This window comes from Oryctolagus cuniculus, chromosome 8 (genome assembly GCF_051225735.1).
Source record: "Oryctolagus cuniculus isolate XC-2025 breed Fujian yellow rabbit chromosome 8, ASM5122573v1, whole genome shotgun sequence".
NCBI lineage: Eukaryota > Metazoa > Chordata > Mammalia > Lagomorpha > Leporidae > Oryctolagus > Oryctolagus cuniculus.
Window position 1 is genome coordinate 68,448,011 of NC_142874.1, and position 22,133 is coordinate 68,470,143.

Genomic DNA, 22,133 nt, shown 5'->3' on the forward strand with positions numbered 1-22,133 from the left:
CCTTGAGAATGTCGCTGCCATCCAAGAAAGATAACTATCTTTCTTTGTGCAATATTCTTCAGAGATGGGAAAAAGCCCATCTCTGTCTGAATTCCCCATAAACAAAGCAACAAACAAAACTCTGTCTCCTTATTAATCTTAAGATGCTATATACAACACAGATGGTGGTGATGAACTGTGGTTGAATGCTTCTCTATTATTAAAAGTTTTAAACTGTGTAATTGCTGTATTATTTCATCCCAAACTTTCCTGTCATTTCAACGATATATCTAATGCAAGCCAAGGAGTGTCTATAATAAATTACTATAAGAGTATGCTCAGTTTTCTCAAGCATAAATCTGATGAGAATGGAACTTTAATGGTTCTAACTCTGCCTATTCAGTCTTACACAGACCATTAGATCAACAAAGCCAGCTGTTTCTAAGTTCCATTAGGAGTCAGTATTAAAATAAAAGTAAATATTAAGTCTGAACCTAATTCTATTTTATAAATATTGCCATTGATTTTTAAAAATACTCTGCTTGATTATCTTCTTAACTTCTTCAACTTGATGGTAAAATATTTTTCTTATCTTTTTTTATATTTAATAATATGTTTCTCCCTGGAAATAAGATTCTTTGGACTGCTATCACTAATCTACTCACCACCTCTGCCCTCCAAGTGCTCCAAGATACCTCCGACAAGTATTGCGCTAGGAATGCATACTACCTTTCTATAAGCCTATGTAACCACGCTATAAAAGACCTGTGTGAAGTTTTGCTACTTTCATAATATCCTCAGAATCGGGGTTGGCCTAAAAGATTTGGGGCAAAGGATATTTGTAGTCATATCAAATTAGATCCCAAAACAGAAAAGATAGATAGATTTTCTTAAAGACCAATACCCAAAGATGTGTTTTATTTTAGGATATAGAAATGTCACTTCAGGATATTAGAAACTGTATATACTGGGGCCAGCGCCGTGGCTCACTTGGTTAATCCTCTGCCTGCTGCGCCGGCATCCCATATGGGCGCTGGGTTCTTCCAGGTTGCTCCTCTTCCAGTCCAGCTCTCTGCTGTGGCCCGGGAGTGCAGTGGAGGATGGCCCAGGTGCTTGGGCCCTGCACCCGCATGGGAGACCAGGAGAAGTACCTGGCTCCTGGTTTCAGATCGGCACAGTGTGCCGGCCGTGACAGCCATTTGGGGGGTGAACCAGTGGAGGGAAGACCTTTCTCTCTGTCTCTCTCACTGTCTAACTCTGCCTGTCAAATAAAAAAAAAAAAAAAAAGAAATTATATATATTTATTTATGAAGAAGTTTCTCTGTTAGAATTCTCAGTATATTTATCATCAATGGAAAGGATGTGGAAGGCATGAAACTTAATTAGAACCTACTATTTGCCAGACATTCAATTTCCAGGTCCACACTTTACCACAGCTAATGAATTTTCTGAGAAAGGGAGAACATATGTGTAGATATCTTAAAATAAATAATATTTTAGACATTTAAATATTATATCTAGAATCTGCAAATATTGGTGTAGTATTTAAACAGCATTTAAATAGTATTGAACAGTATTTAAATTTATATATAATATGAATATATAGATTTACATAATTATTAAATATGAATCATTAAATACATATAAACTATTTACATATTTCTCATAAGAACAAGAAATGGGGAGCAAAGCAATTCTTCATCAAGAAATCAAGGAATTATTGGATGTCATACCTCCATCCTGTCAATAGGAGGAGTATATGGGAATCTCCAAAAAATTCATGGAAAATGCACGTAATCTTTTAATTATACATTTTCCATGAAGTTTTTGAAGTTCTTCATATTTTAACCCATCAGCTATTAGTATTATTTTCCTAATTCCACCTAGAGATGAGATAACGGTGTGTTTAATAAGGAATGTCCTTACACAAAGTGATTGTGATTTTACAGCCATTCCATTGTTTCTGGTCAAGGTCTATTTTAACTCAGTACATTTTAAAATCAGCAGTTATTGAAAAGGAAATGTGTATTGTTCATGACAGCTCCACTATTCTTTTTCTAAAACAACAGAGGCTTTATTAAGAGCAAAGTTGTATATGACCATTTTTTGAGTTTTTATTTTATTACCAGTAAAAGAACAAAACATCAGACAAGACTATTGTCTGATCCATCTGGTGCTATATTTCCTCCACACAAGCCTTGTATAACACACACACAATATTTCAACTGCAAATGTTGTTTAGCTTTTACAACAATTGCCTATCAAAGCATCCAGGTCCCATTGATAATGGAGCAAAGCTTTTCCTGCAATTGTGAGCCAGGAAATGCTGGCCCCTTGGCAAGGCTCATATGTCCTGTTGCTTGTAATCTCCCTCCCTCCTTGCTGGAATGTGTTATTTTTAAGCAGCTAGACTAACAGGAAAAGAAAGTTGTTACTTCTTTTCATGTGACCTGGCAGTAGGAAAGTAGGAAGGCAAGAAACCCTGTTTTAGGAACTGGGGCTGATCACATCTTAAAGCCACTTGCTGGGTACCAAGCCACACATGTGGGGGAAGTCGTCCGTTCCCAGCATGCTTTTGAATCGATGGTAAGTTCCTCATTCCATGACCCAGTACATTGTGCAGGCTTCTGCTCGCTAAAAAATTAAGACACAGATTGTACCGAAGGTGCAGGGATCCTCATTGTTTTGTGCTTGCATGGGGTAAAGGCGGTGTTTCGTTTTGCAGAGAGCTGCCCTGAAACTTTAGAGCGAACTACAGAAATAGGGACACATTTTACTTCATGATGATCTCGGAATGTTGAACCAATAGTCCATGGAATATTTTAGTGATGACTGTAAACAGGTTGCATTATTTAAAAAAAAATATTCTTTCATATTTGCCTAGGTAAGAAGTGCATTTCATCTATCACATCCACATAGATAAAAATAAATCTAGAACCTTACTTAATCAGTTGTTTTTGGTTTTTTGTCCCCTGGATGGCTTGCTTTAAGGAGTAGATCAGTTTTGGAAGACAAAGCATGGCTAAGAACACATACATTATGAAAAGCGCTTTCTTAGCTCTTGAGCGAAGCGTGCTCCTGCCTCAGTGCCGTGACTTGTGCATTTGCTCACTCTTAGAACGCTATCTCCCAGACTCTGGCCAGGCCCTCCCTTCCTTCACCAGGCCTCCGCTCAAATGTGACTCGATGCTCATAATTATCAAACAGCACACCTACTGCACCTCCACTGCCTCCCTCACTTTCTATCCGTTATTGCCCTTAATGTCTGTGAAGCACTGGGGCTGGCACTGTGGTGCCGCGGGTTAAGCTGACACTTGCCACAGTTCTAGTCCCCTGCTGCTCTGCTTTTTGATCCAGCTCACCATGAATGTGCCTGGGAAGGCAGGCAGGATGGCTCAAGTGCTTAGGCCCCTGCCACCCACATGCGAGATCAGATTGGGGTTCCTGGCATTTTGCCTCGGCCTGGCCCACACCTGGTTGTTGCAGCTGTTTGGGGAGTGAACCAGCAAAAGATTCTCATTCTCTCCCCGACCTCATGTTAATCTGCCTTTAAAGTAAATAAATAATTTAACCTTTTAAAAAGATCACTGAAATTCTGTAGGTATATGGTTGTTTATTTGTTTTTCGTTAACAAATTCTCCTCTTGTGAATACCCCTGTGAGAAGAGATTTTCCTTTTTTTTAAGATTTATTTTTTTGAAAGTCAAAATTACAGAGAGAGAGAGAGAGAAAGAGAGGGATCTTCCATCCACTGGTTCACTCCTCAATTGGCCGCAAAGGCCAGAGCTGTGCCATTCTAAAGCCAGGAGCCAGAAGCTTCTTCCAGGTCTCCTATGTGGGTGCTGGGGCCCAAGGACTTGGGCCATCTTCCACTGCTTTCCCAGACCATAGTAGAGAGCTGGAGCAGGTGGGACTCGAATCGGCACCAGTAAGGGATGCTGGCACGGCAGGCAGCGGCTTTACCCACTACACCACAGCGCTGGCCCCAAGATTTTCTTGTATTCACTGTGACACAGTGGCCTGTGGTAAACAATCAATAAGCAAATCAGGAATGGTTGAATATGTCAATTTCTAGTGACTTCTTTATTAAATTGTGATGGGGTATACTTGATTGTAATTATCTCATTCTTCTTATATGTGCAACTATTTCAAATAATTTCAGACTATGATAACGTATTCTGATTTAAATGAGAGGTATAACCTGTATATTATAAATCCATGAAAAACAGAAGAGGAAATGTTTGTATGTCGTGCACCCAAAAGAGGAGCTGAGAAACAATTAATTTATCATTTTTATCTTCCTTTAGACTGCTATTTTCCATGATAAATTAACATGAAATCATCATATGCAGCTATTTGCTTCGGCACTTCAATGAATCAACACCCTATCAATTCTACAAACTCTCCTAGACCCCCTCATGTCTACTACAATCACCAGTGTCTCTCACAGAGTTATATATGCATTTGTTAGCAGTGGCTTTCATTTGTTCTTCTTGCATTCAGCCAAAAGGACTAGCAGAGTCCAAGTTCATTTATATTTAGAATATCTCTAATAGCTGTTCTTTCTGTCAATGCTAAGTACATTGAGAATATCTTTAAAAATAAAAGAACAGGGGCAGTCACTGTGGCACAGCTGCCTGTAAAGCTGGCATCCCGTAGCAGAGTGCCAGTTCAAGTCACGACTGCTCTGTGTCTGATCCAACTCTCTGCTACTGTGTCTGTCTGGGAGAGCAGTGGAAGATGGTCACCCATGTAGGAGACGTGCAAGGAGTTCTTGGCTCCCAGCTTTGGCCTGTTCCAGCCCTGGTCTATGCAGCCATTTGGAGAGTGAACCAGAGGCTGGGAGATTCTCTTTCTCTGTGTGTGTGTGTGTGTTTGTGTGTAACTGCTTTTCAAATAAATAAATCTATACCTTTACCTGTCAAACAAACAAACAAAAAAAATAAATAAATCTTTTTTTAAAAAAGTAAAAGAAGGCCGGCGCCGCGGCTCACTAGGCTAATCCTCCGCCTAGCGGCGCCAGCACACCGGGTTCTAGTCCTGGTCGGGGCGCCGGATTCTGTCCCGGTTGCCCCTCTTCCAGGCCAGCTCTCTGCTGTGGCCAGGGAGTGCAGTGGAGGATGGCCCAGGTGCTTGGGCCCTGCACCCCATGGGAGACCAGGAAAAGCACCTGGCTCCTGGCTCCTGCCATCGGATCAGCGCGGTGCGCCGGCCGTGGCGGCCATTGGAGGGTGAACCAACGGCAAAGGAAGACCTTTCTCTCTGTCTCTCTCTCTCACTGTCCACTCTGCCTGTCAAAAAATTTAAAAAAAAAAAAAAGTAAAAGAAAAATGCAAAAATAATAAATATCAAAGAAACACTATTTTATTAAAAGTATAGTTTACTTAAAGTCTTCCTCTGGCTTTAGAGGTTAAGGGAAAGAGTAGTTGGGCAATTCTTCTGATACTATTTTGCTTCTTTCACCTGATAAGACTGGTAGTGCTTGGGTTGCCTCTGGATCCTCTGTCCTGGACGTCAAGTAAGTCAATGTTGAACATGGTGTGTGTCCGCAGGGAGGACTGTGAGTTTGCTGTTGTTGTTCTACTCCCCTCACCACAATTTCTCTTTCTGCTTTATTGAGTTAGGCACTTCGAGAGGGCTTTACCCTATCAGCCCCTCACTAGGGAGAAAATCAGCAGTAATGGATCAAACTTTTCCCCTCTTTTTCAGGAACCACCACGTGTGAGTCTTCTGCTACACAGAGAACTGCACCCCAGCGTCTGGCACTGCCGAGTGGCCCACGTGGAACTCCCACGCTGCCAGGTTTGTACTCCAGACGGATTCCTATTGTCCAAGGCAAGAACTTGGTGTACCTGGGAAGACTGCAGTTTGTCGTAACCCACCGCAGGGTCACACATCTGTGCCTGTATCAGGTCCTTCTAAAGGAAGCCAGATTTCACAGATAAAGGATGAACAGGTTTAAAGGCATCCACAGACTCACTCTGGACCCTTTCCCGATTTTGCTGTCCACAAAGTCCTGACAGTTTTCATCCACTGTCTCTATAGTTTGTGTTTTGTGTTGTGTTTACTGCAACCCAGTCAGTTCTGGGTTCACTTGCCACTTGCCATCTCCACATGAACTTGGCATCAGCTTCTCAAATTCAAGAAACCTCAAACAGAAACACCATCCTCTTTTCCCAAAGCTATTTTTCTCTAGAGAACTTAGTCTCAGAATGTGGCACTACTGCCCACACAGATCTCTACTATCCTGATCATCCTTAACTCACTGTCTGCTTTAACCCATACACCGCCAGTCGTGTTGTTAGGCTTCCTTTTTATTTTTCCCAAATAGGTCCAGTCCTTTCTTCTTTCATTATTAAAAGCTACCACGGATATAATTTTAAAAAATAATTTACTCTTTTATTTCTTACTTTCATTTTCCATAATATTTTCACGGCATTGACTTTATGAAATTCAAATCACATGTTTCAGCTTTGTGATAGAAATCCTTTATTTTCCACTTCCCCAGGAACATGATCCAAAATATTTAATATGGCCTACCACGCCTTCCTTGATCTTACTTTGCCTACTTCTTCAGTCTGGTCTTAAAACTGCCCACTACACTCTCTCAGATTTATCCCTTTGCTTACAGATTGTGTGAAAGTAGCAAAAACAAGAGGCTAGTGGAGAACCATGTGCTAGGAGGTCAGCTTGACTTCTCTCCTGAGATGTTCACCTGGATGCCTGCAGAGTGCGTCCTGGAAGCCTACGTGATGGGGGTGAGGGTGATGGAAAGTGCTATTCGAGGTGGGTGATTTCTTTACTTACACAGAAGACAATGAGTGCTGCTATGCCATTTTCATTCTGACCCCTAAAAAGTGAGTCCTGCAGATGTGAAATGAAGATGAGAGGAAAGAAGGCAAATTTATTGGAGAATAACACGAATGCACATTTAGAAAGCTCGGCATGTAGATAATTGAAAGCAGAGAAGGAAATGGTGTCTAGATGGTATTCCAATTCGCATGGCTTAATTTCTAGCTGATAAAGCGTAACCCAGTGTTAACCCTTGAAACACTTGATGTAACAGAACAAGAGCTTTGGTGGAAGGTAAATGACCTCCATAACTCTCAAGGAGAGCAAGGAGATTAGTTAGGGAAAAATTTCAGGGCCTTCATTTTTAATTTGTTTTTTATTATCACACTTTCTGGATGTTCTTAATTGAGCTCCTAACTTAAAGCCCGTTAACAATGTCTCACTGTAATGGGCAAAACCCCAGCACGATCTGCTGCTCCTGGCTCACACCTCCCTGATCCCTTGTCCCATCATCCCCATTACTGCCCGGCTTCCTCCTCACTGACGCTCAGCTGTGTCTTGGATGGGACAAGCACCTATCTACATCATGACTTCTAGCTTCATCCTGCCTACACAGAGGGACGCCCCGATGTGTTCCCTCAAACTCTCACAGCTGAGGGAAGCAGATTTGCCCTTAGGAGGATATTTCACACGCATAGGGAAAAAAATTCACTGGACTACAAATAAAACCAGCTATATTGAAAAACAGCACAAATAATTTCAAATTAAATGTGTTATATAGTAACGTGCACACTTCACTAATTCATCAAAATAATGACAACTGAGCAGAACATTGAATAATAATCATAATCTCAAAGCAGTGGTTAGAGTAGATGATATTTCAAGGTGCTTCTATGTTGTTATGTAAACTAAATATCCTGGAAAATTGGGCAATGAAATTGTTGACGCTACTAGGGGCTTTGTGGATAACATTGAAAATGATAACACTGATAATTGAAGGAAATACTAAATCTTAGTGAGATGTTGGCCAGGGTATCGTTTATTTTTCTTTCTCTCTCTCTTCCTTCCTTCATTTTTTTCTTTCTCTCTTTCTCTTTCTCTCTTTCTCTCCTTCCCTCCCTCCCTTCCTCCTCCCCTCCCTCCCTTCCTCCCTTCCTTCCTTCATTTCTCTCTCTCTCTCTCTCTCTCTCTCTCTCTCTTTTTTTTTTCCTATTCAAGTTCAGGGGCAACCTGAATTCTAGTTGGGAATCCAGGCTAAAAATCCCTATTTCATGAAATATTCTGTTCCCTGTATCTGCTTTACTCATCCCTGATTTCCTTCAGTTTTCAACTTGTTTTCCTTTGTGATAAAGGCCCCATGACCCGCCCAGCTCCCCAGTGACTTTATTTAGAGGCCACATTACCTTTATTTTTTCTCCATAGCACACAGGGGTCGACTATGAATTTATTCATTCACTTATTTTCTGTTTTCCCACTGCTGTTCAGGCTGTGTGAGAACAGGATTTGTTTTTCTCTTTCAATCACTGCCCTATGCCAGCCCATAGAACTTTACCTAGCACAAATTCAGCATGCAGGAGATATGTGTTGAATGTACTGGATGAGTAAATGATATTTTACCATGGTTTATAAAATTCTTTAGTAACTCATTGTTAACTATATTGCTGTTCTCATCCTACTTATTTTAAAAAATTAAACTTTTTATTTATATAAGGGAAAGAAATTTCATTTATACAGTTTTGAGAACATAATGATAGTTCCATCTTATTCTCTATCCTTCCCTCATTCTTACCCTCCTTCTTCCTTCTGTTCTTTTAATTTTTTCAATGACATGGTTTCAATTTAATTTACAATCACAAGCCTAACCCCCTGCTAAAGAAAGAATTTCACAAGTGGTAAGTAAGGAAATGACTATTCCTCTAGAGTAAACACAAGGGACTGGTGCTATGGTGTAGCAGGTAAAGCCACCACCTGCAGTGCCTGCATCCCATATGGGCACTGGTTCAAGTCCCAGCTGCTCCACTTCCAATCCTGCTCTCTGCTCTGACCTGGGAAAGCAGTAGGAGATGGACTAAGTCCTTGGGTCCCTGCACCCACTTGGGAAACCTGGAAGAAGCTCCTGGCTCTTGGCTTCAGATCAGGTTGTTGTGGCCACATGGAGAGTGAACCAGTGGATGGAAGACCTCTCTCTCTCTCTCTCTCTTTCTCTCTCTTTTTCTCTGTCTCTCTGCCTCTATAGCTCTGCCATTCAAATAAATACATCATTTAAAAGAGAGAGAGAGAAAGAGAGAGAGAGAGAGAGAATACACAAAGGGGAAGATTCTGTGGTCTAGCCAATAAAGCTGCCGCCTGCAGTGCTGGCATTCCATTTGAGTGCCAATACGAGTTCTAGATGCTCCGCTAATGATCCAGCTCCCCGCTAATGCACCTGGGAGGGTGGAAGATGGCCCAAATGTTTGGGTCCCTGCTCCCACGTGGGAGACCTGGAAGAAACTCCTGGCTCTCGAACATTTGAGGAATGAACCAGGGGATGAAAGATTCTCTCTCTCTGTCTCTGCCTCTCTCTTTCTCTAATTATACCTTATTATTATTATTATTATTATTTTCGACAGGCAGAGTTAGACAGTGAAAGAGAGAGAGAGAGAGAGAGAGAGGGAGGGAAAGGTCTTCCTTCCATTGGTTCACCTCCCAAATGGCCGCTACGGCCAGCGCACTGTGCTGATCCGCAGCCAGGAGAGAGGTGCTTCCTCCTGGTCTCCCATGCGGGTGCAGGGCCCAAGGATTTGAGCCATCCTCCACTGCCTTCCCAGACCGCAGCAAAGAGCTGGACTGGAAGAGGAGCAAGTGGGACAGAATCCAGCGCCCCAACCAGGACTAGAACCCGGTATGCTGGCGCCACAGACGGAGGATTAGCCTAGTGAGCTGCGGCGCCAGCCTCTAATTATACCTTTCAAATAAATAAATAAATCTTTAAAAAAAGAGTATGGCAAGTGCTATAAACTAATAAAAATCTCAAAATGTCAATTTCACTCATATATATTAATTTTTTCTACTCTGTATATTAACTTCCACAAATCAACATATATTTGTCCTTTGGGGACTTGCTTATTTAACCAAAAATAATGGTTTCCAGTTGCATGCTATTTGTCTTTTTCATGGCTGAGTAATATTCTATAGTATATACCAGGATTTCATTACCCATTAGTCAGTTGATGGACATCTGGTTTGATTCCCTATCTTACCTATTTTGAGTTAAGCTGCAATAAACATGTGAGTCCAGATAACTCTTTCAAATGCTGATTTCATTTCCTTTTGGGAAAATTCTCAGGATGGAATGAGTGGATCATATGGTGGATTTATTTTCAGATACCTGAGGAATCTCCATACTGTCTTCCATAGTGGTTGTACTCTTTACATTTCCACCAGCAGTGGATTATGGTACCTCTTTCCCCATATCCTTGCCAACATTTGTTGTTTGTTGATTTCTGTATGAGAGCCATTCTAACTGGGGTGAGGAGAAATCTCACTGTGGTTTTGATTTGCATTTCCCTGATGGCTAGTGATCCTGAGCATCTTTGCATGTGTCTGTTTGGCCATTTGTATGTCATCCTTCGAAAAATGGCTGTTCATATCCTTAGTCCATTTGTGTGACACTCTCCTCTTGTAACACCTCCCTCTGACTCACTGCACCCTATGTATTTATTCTTGTTTTATCTCAGTCTTCAGGAGGAACCAGATGTCATCCTGCCTCAAGGCCCTATTCCAGGCATCACAAACTCTTACAAGTCATTCCTTTCCAACCCTACTTGACCTAGTGAGCACGTACCCATCCTGGGGGTTCCAGAATCCCTTGCTGAATGCTCTTCTTGGGGCAAGTCTCACTGCCAGATTCTTTTAGAATGAACTCTACATCTCTCTCAGTACATCTGCACAAATGTAACTCAACGGTTATTCATGTTTCCTTTAATGTAGACCCTTTCAAACTAGACTGCAGCTCTCTGGAAGCAAGTCACTGATACTTAGAAGTGCCCAAACAACACTCTTTAAATGATATGAATAAACCAAAGAAGTCAGAGTCCACCCTCTCCAGATTCTTCTAAATGTAGAACTTGGAACACATTAGTGAAGTTAGTTGGCCTAGCTTGAGCAATCATTGCTTGCACCTGTTGTCTTTGAGTTAAATTCTAATGAGATGGCAGAGATCACTCATAAATATTTATGAAGACAAGGAGTTTGGCACACACGAGTGTTGGGCTGCAAACCCTAAGTGATGTTATTTCTTGTTCGGTAGCTTTCCAGTATCACAGCCACAAGTTCCATCCTAAAATGTTGCCAAAAATTTGATCTGCAATAAGAGAGATTTTTTTCCTTCAGCTTGAATTTAGAAGAGACTAAACATTCGTATGTAATTTAATCTCAAGATATGACTTTATCCAAAAACCACTAGTTTTCAGTAAAGAAAACTAAAAGGGATAGGTTGCATATAATAGTAAGCAGTATAAATCAAAAGCAAGGTGCTCAGTTCTTCCTTAGTCCTGCTGTTCATAGTCGTAGTTAGAACAGCAATGGTGGAGCTTAATGGTAACAAATATTTAATGCAGGCATCTGAGTTACAAAAAGTTTGCTAAAAATCAAAATCAAGTTGTTATTAAAATCAGCACCTCTACATTCTTTATCATTAATATGAACATTTTATTACATTTCTGTAATACTTCATTACTATTCACCCATTTGTAATTATATATTAGAGAGGATTTTATGCTGTGCAGCTCTGTCTTCATTAACCTTTATAAAACTATAGCTCAGTGCCAGTATTTTGATAGAAATTTGCAGAGTAGTGAGGGATCTATGTTTTCATCAGTGTCTACAATGTAGGTACTCAACTATGCTAAAAAACAAACTCCCAGAAAGTTAGATTATCCTGAGTTTTTATGTCAGGTAATTATTTGATAGTAGAAAAAGAACTGAAATAATGCCATCATTATTGTTTGGGAGAAATTTTCATTGTAAGACTTCGGAAAATGAACCAAGAATACCCACGAATCTCCAGAAAATTACATTAAGATCAGTAGGCTGTGGTTTCACATACGTGTTTTATCAACTTAAAGCCTTTTCGGAGGGCTTCTTTTTCATAAAGGCAAAACATGTTTTTGAAATGGGTGTAAGAAAATGATTTAAACCACAGAGAATACAGGCATTATTTGAAGTGAAGATTTTCTGATGTACTCCTGAATTCTTTTCACAGAACTTTAGAGGTGTTAATAAAAACAAATTTCCCAAATGCTGGGTTAGAACAGTTTAAGAAAAAGAAACACAAATAAAAAAATTTTTAAAAAAATTAAAAAAAGGAAAAAAAAAAGAAACAGTGATTAATGATGGACTTGTACACTTCAGACTTCCATTCTGCTGCTGTTAAGTCGTGGCCGTGTTCTCTTTCACCAGGTCCAAGGGTGGTATGCTTCTGTGTTAACCTGCACACTTGTAATCGCTTCTTACCATTGATCAGTGCACTGCTTATAATGGAATCAGCTAAGCAAGAATTAATTCTGTTCTGTGTATTGATACACACACACACACACACACATTTAGAAATCTAGTTTTCAAGCCTGACGTGGGCTGGCTCTGTGGCATAGTGGGTAAAACCACCACCTGCATTCTATATGGGCACTGGTTCTTCTCGACTGCTCATCTTCTGATCCAGCTCTCTGCAATGGCCTGGGAAAGCAGTAGAAGATGGCCCAAGTCCTTGGGACCCTGCACCCTCGTGGGAGACCAGGAAGAAGCTCCAAGCTCCTGGCTTTGGATTGGTGCAGTTCCTGCAGTTGCAGCCCTTTGAGGAGTGAACAAGAGAATGAAAACCTTTCTCTCTGTCTTTCCCTCCCTCTATCTGTAGCTCTACCTCTCAAATAAATAAGTAAAATCTTAAAATAGCCCAACCATAAGTTTTATAATGTACCCACACTGTACAGTGTAAATGACCAAATTTTATCCCAGTTCGAAAAAAATGTTGTCATTTCTACCAGCATAATGGCAATTTCGAGAAATCCTTTTGGTGTCTCCTTATTTTTAAGATGAAATTGCAGATGGAGTTTTTTTTTTTTTTTTTTTACAAGACCAATCATGAATGTTGTTCACTTGTGCCCATCTGTATTAAATATATTTTTGTTCATCTGGTGACAAACCAATTGCAAAACAGCTGCTTATAAAAATTAACATCTGAAAAATCAGACCAGTAATCTGTCTCATTGGCTTCAATATATTCAATTAACATAAATCCTGTTCTAAGTGGAAGAGAGTTTTCTAGGAAAGAAGAATACAAGATCCTTGTAACAATTGAAGAGTATGAACTTTGCATTAGAAAAAAATAAGAACTACATGAGAAGTAAACAATAGAAGTTATTTGGAAGAGCTAGTGATTAGCTCATCACAGGCAGGAATAGAAGGGTTCAAAAAGGAGCCATATTGAATACATTTGGAGAGAAAGAACGGAAATTTTCTAGATAGGAAAAATTGTTGAAAGCATCACAGAATTAAAAACCAGATCTTAACAGCTCCTCTGTACCAACACAAAGTAACTTCCTGATAAGACAGAGGGAGACAGTGGAAAAAATTATTTAGATATACATACACACATACATGTATATAATGACATCAGAGTACATATAAAACATGGATGTATATTAAGTCAGCTTTTCACATAAACCACAGTACTATTCATTTTATGACTGTATAAACAGCAATACAATTCATTAACACTTCAAATTGAAATGAGGAGCCAGCATTATGGCATAGCAGGTTAAACCATTGCCTGTGATGCCGGCATCTCACATCAGAGCAGAGCTCTGGTTCAAACCCCAGCTGCTCTGTTTCGGATCCAGTTCCCTGCAGAGGAAGATGACCCAAGTGTGGACCTCCGCAACCCACTTGGGAGTCCCACATGGAGTTCTGGGCTCCTGACTTGGTCCTGGCCCAGCCCCACTAGTTGCAGCCATTTGAGTAGTGAATCAGCACATGGGAGACCTGTGTGTGTGTGTGTGTGTGTGTGTGTCACTCTGCTTGTCAAATAAATAATTGTTAAAAAGAATTGAAATGAGCTCTGAGAATCTTTTCAGCTGGTTTGAATCCAGAGCCTCTGTGCCGGCTGCTGGGGGATCAGACGGGCTGTGCAGATGCTGTGCTGGGCCTGCAAGCCCAACCTTGATGCTGCTTTCCTCCAGAAAGGCACTCAGGTCCAGGGAAATGTTATAGTGAATTCCATTATTGAAACCTAACTGGAGTATTCCCCAAGGTTTATGTGCTGAAATGTAATTTCTATTGTAACATAATAAGAAGATAAAACCTTCATCTGACAATGTGTTTAGAAGTGGGCCATTGGGGAAATCATCAGGGATTAGATAAAGTCATTAGGCTGAGGCCCTCATGATTGAATCCTGGTGTCAGACACACACACACACGCACACACACACTCACACACTCACATATGCATATACACTCCCTCTGTCTTGCCAAGCAGTGCTCTGTGCCGCATTGAGCTTCTGCCAGCAAGAAAACCATCACAAGATGAAGCCCCTAAATCTTGCTCCTCCAGAACCATGAATGAAAGGCATCTGTTTTCTTTTTGGAGTAAGCTGCCTCAGGTATTTCATTATAGTAAAGAAAAATAGACTAACTCATTGTGGGAAGTGCACACAACCAGGTTGTTTCCAGTGTACCCTGTAAGAACCCAAACCATTCTGGCAGAGGAGATTTCGCAGAAGCCATAACCCCTCTGTGTGTGAGAACAAGGGACACATCATTTTCTTTGATCTGTTTTTTGAAAGGTCTTCTTTAAAAAGTCAGCTTATTCCAGTGTTGTTCTCCGGAGTTCATGATGTAAACTAAGGAGAGAATCTCTGGAAAATGAAAATGATTCGGAATGTCTGTACTGGGAAGACAGGAAAGAGGCTGTTAATAACAGGAGAGATTGAAGGGATCCAACTAAAAGAATTTCAGAATATGTTCTATAAAAGGTTACAGTAAGATGAAGTGAAATCTTTGCTCAAATCTGTGTAATTTATAACCATAGGTCATTTGTGGGATTGTGGATTTTCTTTTTAGATATTTATTTATTTGCTTAAAAGGCAGAGTTAGAGAGAGAAAAAAGAGAAGGAGCGGGGTGGGGGGGAGTGAGAATGAATCTTCCACCCAATGATTCACTAGCCAAATGGTTCCAATGGCTGGGGCAGGGCTAGGCCAAGATCAGGAGCCTGGATCTCCATCTGAGTCTCCCAGGTGGGTGGCAGGAGCCCAAGTACTCGCACCATCTTTTCTGCTGCTTTCCCGAGTGCATTAGCAGGGAGCTGAATTGAATGTGGAGCAGCAGGGACGTGAACCAGTGCTCACATAGGATGCCAGTGCTCTGCTAATGGCTCCACACTGCTGATTTTGTAACAAGACCTATAACAGTGTGAAACAAAAGTTGAGATTACAAGTGGGAGGCCAAGTAAATACGGGTTCTAACTGCATTTGGTAAAAGTTTTAAGATAATATGTGATTTAATGAAAGAAATACTAGTTGCTGATGAAATTAAAAATGTGTAGATAAACATTTTATAACACATAGTTTAAGAAAATATACTTCATTTTGCATCATCTAGGATATAATTAAATAACATTGAAATAAATATATAATTCTAATGGTAAGAACTTTTATTTTAGCAACTGTTTTTGGTGAGATTTCTTGCCTTTTTTTTGAAAAGAACTATGACAAAACCACATGTGGCCAACAAATATTGGCCAAATGGGTCCATTTTGCTTTGTCTGAATTATAATGATTTACTGTTGATGGTTTAGTAGTGCTTGTCTTTTGATGCTGTTACGTTACCCAAGTCTAGGGTTTTAATGTGGAGTTTGAGATCATCCTGCAAGCTCCAGTGAATGCTTGACACCTCTTATCTCCCTTTTATCTGATTCTATTCCTGTGAAGTCAATTCTAATATTCCCATTTTACAGGTTTGCAAACTGCAGTGCAAAGAATATACAGGGTAACAGGACCATGGCCCCAGAGATGAAGTGACAGAGCCACCACTGAAAGCCAATCAGCTCACCTCTAGTCCACATTCTTGTTGCTGGGTAGGAACTAGAATTGAACCACTGAGGGAGGGAGAGTGCTGGCGGAGGAGGTAGTCGGAGGTGGTGGTCAGCCTGGGAAGGGGGATGGGAGGTTCTCTTACAGAGATAGGGAGCTTTACAAAGGCTGAGCAATGTTCCCACTATTCACATTGAATGTCAGCATTCTTCCAAACTCTACACGAAATTTTGAATGCCAAATAAAGTGTTTTTCCTCTACTATTTTCCCTACATAAAATAACCAGTACAATTTCATCTAGGTTTTCTAAAAAGAGACAAATTGTCAGATTGAATTATCTTTCAATATTTTACTATAGAAATCTTCCTTTACTTGGTTTTCTTTTTTCATTTTCTTTTTTTTACTTTTATTTAATAAATACAAATTTCAAACTCCAGCTTATGGATTACAATGGCTTTTCCCCCCAGTAACTTCATTCCCACCCGCAACCCTCCCATCTCCAGCTCCCTCTCCCATTCCATTCACATCAAGATTCATTTTCAATTATCTTTATATACAGGAGATCAACAGTTTCAACAGTTTGCTCCCACACAGAAACATAAAGTGAAAAATACTGTTTGAGTACTAGTTATAGTGATAATTCACATTGAACAACACATTAAGGACAGAGATCCTACATGAGGAGTAAGTGCACAATGACTCCTAACAAATTGACACTCTTGTTTATGGCGTCAGAAATCTCCCTAGGCTCTTGTCATGAGTTTCCAAGGCTATTTGAGTTCGCTGACTCCAATCTTATTTAGACTAGGTCATAGTCAAAGTGGAAGTTCTCTCCTCCCTTCAGAGAAAGGTACCTCCTTCTTTGAGGGCCCATACTTTCCGCTGTGATCTCACTCACAGAGATCTTTCATTTAGGTTTTTTTTGTTTGTTTTGTTTTGTTTGTTTGTTTTTTGCCAGAGTTCCTTGGCTTTGCATGCCTAAAATACTCTCATGGGCTTTTCAGCCAGATCCGAATACCTTAAGGGCTGATTCTGAGGCCAGAGTGCTGTTTAGGACATCTGCCATTCTATGAGTCTGCTGTGTATCCCGATTCCCATGTTGGATTGTTCTCTCCCTTTTTAATTATATCAATTAGTATTAGCAGACACTAGTCTTTTTTATGTGATCCCTTTGACTCTTAGACCTATCATTATGATCAATTATGAACTGAAACTGATCACTTTGACTAGTGAGATGGCATTGGTACATGCCACCTTGATGGGACTGAATTGCAATCCCCAGGCACGTTTCTTTTTTTTCTTTTTTTTTTTTTTTGCTTTCAAACTTTTATTTAATGAATATAAATTTCCAAAGTACAGAATATGGATTACAATGGCTTCCCCCCCATAACATCCCTCCCACCCACAATCCTCCCCTTTCCCACGCCCTCTCCCCTTCCATTCACATCAAGATTCACTTTCTTTTCTCTTTATATACAGAAGATCAGTTTAGCATACATTAAGTCAAGATTTCAACAGTTTGCTCCCACACAGAAACATAAAGTGAAAAATACTGTTTGAGTACTAGTTATAGCATTAAATCTCAATGTACAGCACACTAAGGACAAAGATCCTACATGAGGAGTAAGTGCACAGTGACTCCTGTTGTTGACTTAACAAATTGACACTCAGTAATCACCCTAGGCTCTTGTCATGAGCTGCCAAGGCTATGGAAGCCCCCTGAGTTCACTGACTCTGATCATATTTAGACAAGGCCATGGTCAAAGTGGAAGTTCTCTCCTCCCTTCAGAGAAAGGTATCTCCTTCTTTGATGACCCATTCTTTCCACTGGGATCTCACTCGCAGAGATCTTCCATTTAGGTGTTTTTTTTTTTTTTTTTTTTTTTTTTTTTCTCCCAGAGTGTCTTGGCTTTCCATGCCTGAAATACTCTCATGGGCATTTCAGCTGGATCCGCATGCCTTAAGGGCTGATTCTGAGGCCAGAGTGTTGTTTAGGACATCTGCCATTCTATGGGTCTGCTGTGTATCTCACTTCCCATGTTGGATCATTCTCCCCCTTTTTGATTCTATCAGCTAGTATTTGCAGACACTATTCTTGTTTCTGTGATCCCTTTGGTTCTTAGTCCTATCATTATGATCAATTGTGAACAGAAATTGATCACTCGGACTAGTGAGATGGCATTGGTACATGCCACCTTGATGGGATTGAATTGGAATCCCCTGGTATGTTTCTAACTCTACCGTTTGAGGTAAGTTAGCTTGAGCATGTCCCGAATTGCACATCTCTTCCCTCTCTTATTCCCACTCTTGTATTTAACAGTGATCACTTTTCAGTTAAGTTTCAGCACTTAAGAAGAATTGTGTATTGATTACAGTATTCAACCAAAAGTATTAAGTAGAACAAACAAAAAAAAACGTTTCTAACTCTACCATTTGGGGCAAGTCAGCTTGAGTTTGTCCCAAATTGTACATCTTCTTCCTCTCTTATTCCCACTCTTATATTTAACAGAGATCACTTTTCATTAAATTTAAACACCTAAGAATAATTGTGTGTTAATTACAGAGTACAACCGATAGTATTAAGTAGGACCAAAAAATACTAAAAGGGATCAAGTATTAAGTTGTACTTTTATTTCATATGTCTGTGTGCATGTGTGTGTGCGCTTCACTGAGGAAAACCATCAGGGCCAATCTGACTCTCCTTGTGGATTCCACACTTGTCACCACCAAGATGATCATCTTTTCTGGGAGGAAGATCTCTGAGAAGGTAATCTCCTGAAAAATGATTTTAGCACTTTCTGCTGAGTTGAGATATTTTTCTAATGTTCAAGGAAGTTTGCTGCTGTTCTTTACACTCAACCGTTTCTCCGTCTCTTTGCTGTGCAGCTTCACTCACTGGGTTTGTGAAAGTGAGATGGAGATGTTTCTCTCTGCTTGTGCAGAAACACCTGGACTCCTTTCCTGCTGCTGCTGGTTTCCCAGTGTTCACCACAGTCCGGGTTTGGGCTGTCCCCGTGCCTCTCTACATGGAGTTTGGGCACAAATCCCAGGTTTAGCATGAACTTCCTTCCTGCCGTGGGATTATTCTCAGCTCTCAGTCTTCTATCACACTCCCTAGTTGGGTTGTGAGCAACCATTTCTTTTCATTTTTAAATTAATTAACATATTTTAATTTTTATTTGAAAGGGAGAGAGGAAGAGAGAAGTTGAGAGACAGAGAGAGAGAGAGAGACAGAGAGAGAGAGAGAGAATCTGAATCTTTTTCCTGCTAGTTCATTCTCCAAATGCCCACACAGCCTGGGCTGGAGCAGGCCAAAGTCAGAAGCCTAAAGCCAAAATCCTAGAACTCCATCATCAGGATCATCCATGTGGGTGGCAGGACCTCATACTGAAGCCATAATTTTTGCCTTCTGCGCTGCATATTATCAAGAGGCTATGTGGAGAGCTGGGTGGTAGGGGCTCAAATGTGACATTTTGACATGGGATACTGGCATCCTAGTGGCAATTTAAGCCTTTTCGTCAAACACCTGCCATGGGAATTCCTTTTACTTGATGCTTTGGGTAAAAGTCTCTATACAGCATAGGAAATAGCATGTTCACTGTTATGTGGCTTTTCCCTGAATTCTTTCCCAAAGATTCTTTTACCTCTAATGTTTCCTGACCCACAAAGCTCAGTAAACTGAAGATGGACCCATCCGAATTATTGCTGCAACTTCCAGCCTTCCCTCTCTACCTTCTTTGTTTTTAAAATATATTTATTTACTTGAAAGTCCGTGTTAGAGAGAGAGAAGGGCAGACAGAGAGAAAGAGAGAGACCTTCCAACCGCTGGTTCACTCCCCAAATGGCCACAGTGACCTGGGCTAGGCCAGGCTGAAACCGGGAGACCAAGCAAAAAGATAAAGAAAAAACATTCTCTTTTCTGAGGATTAGGAATTCTCTGCTGTACTTTACCAGGGAGACAAAGTTTCTTCCATCTCTTGAACATTCAGATTGTATTTATTGCTTCACATTGGTTGTTTAGAAATAAGTATGTGTTCCACTTCTAGCATTCAGGTGGAATTTCATGACTTTACTTGGCCTTTTCCTAGAACATCTTAATTTTCTATGCTGCCATAGTCCAGTTCCCCAGGTTGCTCAAATGCCCTAACTTTATCTTATCCTGTATCTACGTATGTCAACATCTGTTAAAACATTCTAGAATATGCGGTGGACATTTAATGTACTGGTTGAGGCACCACTCAGGACACCCACACCCCAGATCAGGGAGCCCAGGAGCGAGTCCTGTCTCTGCTTTGAGTTGAAGCTTCCTGCTAATGCACATCCTGGAAGGCAGTATATGATGATTCAATCACCTTGGAGACCTGAATTGACTTTCCAGGACCTGGTTTTGGCTCAGTACAGCCCTGGCTGGTCTAGGCATTTGGAGAGTGAACCAATGGATGGAATAATTCTCTCTCTTCCAAATAATAATAAAAAAGGAGCAATAACCATGAATGATTAAATGTGGTTACATTAATCATTTAAAATATTAATAAATAAGTTAATAAATAAAAGTTGAAATTTAAAAGACATTCAACTTTGTTGGCAAATTCACACCAAATTCCTTAATCTTTTTGAAAGCCTTGTAATGTCTAAGTCCAGTCAGCAAACCAATTCTAAATAAAGCTTTATTGGAACTCAGCTACAGTCACTTATTTAACAGTGTCTGGCTGCTTTCAGTCAACATTGCAGACCTGACGAGTTGTGGCAGAGAGGATATAACCTTTAAATTTCTAAAACATTTGCTTACTATTCGGGTCTTTACAGAAAGTGTTTGCAGACTCCTGGTTGAGATTATTGCACTAAACCTGCTGAATTATTTTCAGTCAGTGGATGTTCAAGGGTACAGTGCCACCTATGGTGAGTTGGATCGCCACAGTCGAAAATGTGTTGTAATGTCCGCTCTAGAAATCCCTGACTCTGGTTTCTCCATCAGTATTAATTACGACACACTTCTCTGGGGTCAAAAATATCTATTCATCAGGGACAGTTATATATTTTAAGGAATGTGTGCAAGCATAAACCACATACCTATTTTTGCTTGGTGAATATGCTATTTTTGCTTGGTGAGTATGTTACATAACAAAACAGATTCCACATACACAGAGAAAATATTTAATTTGTCTAATGGACAAACAGACTATACAGTTCATATAATTAAGATACTGTTCTGTTTTAAAAAAAAGAAAGAAAAAGGAAATTAAATTTGTCAGGAGACCAAAAATTCCCTAGTAGAATCAAAATAGACAACCTCTGTTTTGATCAGCTTAATCCTACTACATATCTCTCAAAAGGCAAAGTATCATATGTGTCTGTCTGCCTCTTTAGGAAAGGCCTGTGAAACCTAAGGGGAGTTATTATGTTACTGATGAAAAGCTGCAATCTGTAACACATATGTGCATTTCAGTGTATAGTATCTGCTTATTTTCATTAAATTGCATTAAATGCTTCAATATGGAGTAGAGTCATCTTCTTTAGGAAGCTTATACTTGTGGAATTCTTTGTGGTGTCCTTGGGAATCCCTTTACCATGTATCCATGGCGTTCTGCCCTGCCTAGGCTCATTCTTTCCTATCCCCTGGTATATTTATTAAGACAGGAGAGCTTTTCCTTTCCGACTCTAACATTGTGCTCTTGTCCCCAAGCTACTGTTTTTGAACTAAAAGCAAAGTCAAAGGACAATATATTTGTGGAGAGACTATAACAATCCTAGAAATTATGGCCTGATATCTGTTTTCTTACTTAAAAGCAGAAACAGAAGTTCTCTTCTCTCACTCCTCCCACCCTCTCTCCCAAAACTACTGTACTTCAGACCTAAGCTAAGGCCTGAAGTAGCAGAACCAAAAAAGCCAATAAAGCCCAAGCTGGAGAGATTGCATCATTTATACATTTTCTCCACAGAAGGGATGTGGGGCTGAATAATCACTTTGTACACAGTTCTATATGGCCTCCTACAAGGCTTAGAATTGTACAAACAACCTTCAAAAAACAGTCTTGAGACTTCATTTCATATATTTTGAGTATGTTATTCCTGGGAAAAAGAGATGAAAATTTAGCTCAACATTATCTAAGTTTGTAAAGTAACTAGTAAAGACTAATTTATTTTTACTTGTTCTCAGTTAATTGTTCATCTTTTTGTCACATTGACAGTAGTATGTAAGAGAGATAGTAGCAAGTGATAAGTATTTGTTTTAATCCAACTGAATTGGATGACCCCAAATCCATCTCATTTCCAAGTTTTCCACTTCAGGAGCTGAAAGTC

At 40.1% G+C, this 22,133-nt stretch overlaps 1 long non-coding RNA gene across 4 annotated transcripts in view; it reads left to right on the plus strand.

Moving 5' to 3' along the window:
* Window positions 1-2,394: 2,394 nt before the first annotated feature.
* The window catches only part of LOC108178130 (uncharacterized), an 82,152-nt gene continuing 62,413 nt past the window's right edge, over window positions 2,395-22,133 (plus strand). The window contains exons 1-4 of one of the 4 annotated variants that reach the window (XR_001794826.4): window positions 2,403-2,565; window positions 5,688-5,780; window positions 6,610-6,764; window positions 12,210-13,003. This is a non-coding gene — a long non-coding RNA (uncharacterized LOC108178130). Of the gene's footprint in view, window positions 2,566-5,687; window positions 5,781-6,609; window positions 6,765-12,209; window positions 13,004-15,757; window positions 16,270-22,133 lie in introns of those variants that run through there. The other 3 variants (XR_011378042.2, XR_016211986.1, XR_016211985.1) reach the window with 3 other exon arrangements.